Raw genomic sequence first — 978 nt, 5'->3', positions numbered from 1 at the left:
TGTACTTGTAAAAATCCTTGAATAGGCATAGGTTTTGTTATGTGTATTTTCACCACGCACTGAAATACATTTTTCTTCTCTCTCTTTCTATTTTTTTGTTTTCCTGATGTGTCGAAGATATATTGTTGGTGTTGTCAGGTGCCCTCGAGTTGGTTCCGGCTCTTGGTCACAGAATGTACAACGGAACGAAACACTGCCAGGTCCTGCAGCATGCTCACAATCGTTGCTACATTTGAGTCCATTCTTGCAGCCACTAGATCAGTCCACATGATTGAGGATCTTTTTCTTCTTCACAGACCCACAACCAGCATGATGTCCGTCTCCAGGGAGTGGTCACCCCTAATAACATTTCCAAAATAAGTGAGAGGAAGTCTCAGTGGCAGCAACTGGCAATTTAGAAGCTCCTTTTTCAATTCCGTTGGTGGAGCTGAGGTCGTTAAGTGGTTAAGACCTCGGCGTCTAATCAAAAAGGTCCGCCGTTCAAATCCACCAGCGGTTCTTAGAAACCCTATGGGGCAGTTCTCCTATGTTCTATAGCGTCGCTATAAGTCGTAATTCACTCGATGGCAACGGGTTTTTCTTTTTTTAAATATCCTGTAGGTCAGCGACTAGAGAAGATTCTATAACAATGGAAGGGAGGGCAGAAGTACCCGCCCAACGGGGGGCTCGAACCCGCGACCCTGAGATTAAGAGTGTCACGCTCTACCGACTGAGCTAGTCGGGCATCGAAGTCATTCCTTTTCTACATAAATATCATTGTCTTTAGAGGGCTTGAGTCAATGGTCTAATTAATTACTCAGTGTGAAAGTAACCCCTCGGTGTAGATTTTCATGGACGCAATCTCTACCTGTTACCACTGAAAAACTCGAGGCTGCAAGACAGAGTTTGCGCAGGGTCCGGTGGACTCACCGGACGTGGGAATCAAGAGTCCTGAAACCCCAGTATTTCTTGAAAATTCCTTCTGGACCCGGACACTCT

General features: G+C 45.6%; 1 non-coding gene across 1 annotated transcript; it reads right to left on the bottom strand.

The window, feature by feature from the left end:
• Positions 1–651: 651 nt before the first annotated feature.
• On the bottom strand, positions 652–724 carry TRNAK-CUU (transfer RNA lysine (anticodon CUU)). The gene has a single exon. It is a non-coding gene; the product is annotated as a tRNA-Lys (tRNA).
• Between the last annotated feature and the right edge of the window lie 254 nt (positions 725–978).

This window comes from Elephas maximus, chromosome 3 (genome assembly GCF_024166365.1).
Source record: "Elephas maximus indicus isolate mEleMax1 chromosome 3, mEleMax1 primary haplotype, whole genome shotgun sequence".
Lineage (NCBI taxonomy): Eukaryota > Metazoa > Chordata > Mammalia > Proboscidea > Elephantidae > Elephas > Elephas maximus.
The sequence above is the reverse complement of the archived record's forward strand: the minus strand, read 5'-3'. Positions and strand labels throughout refer to the sequence as shown.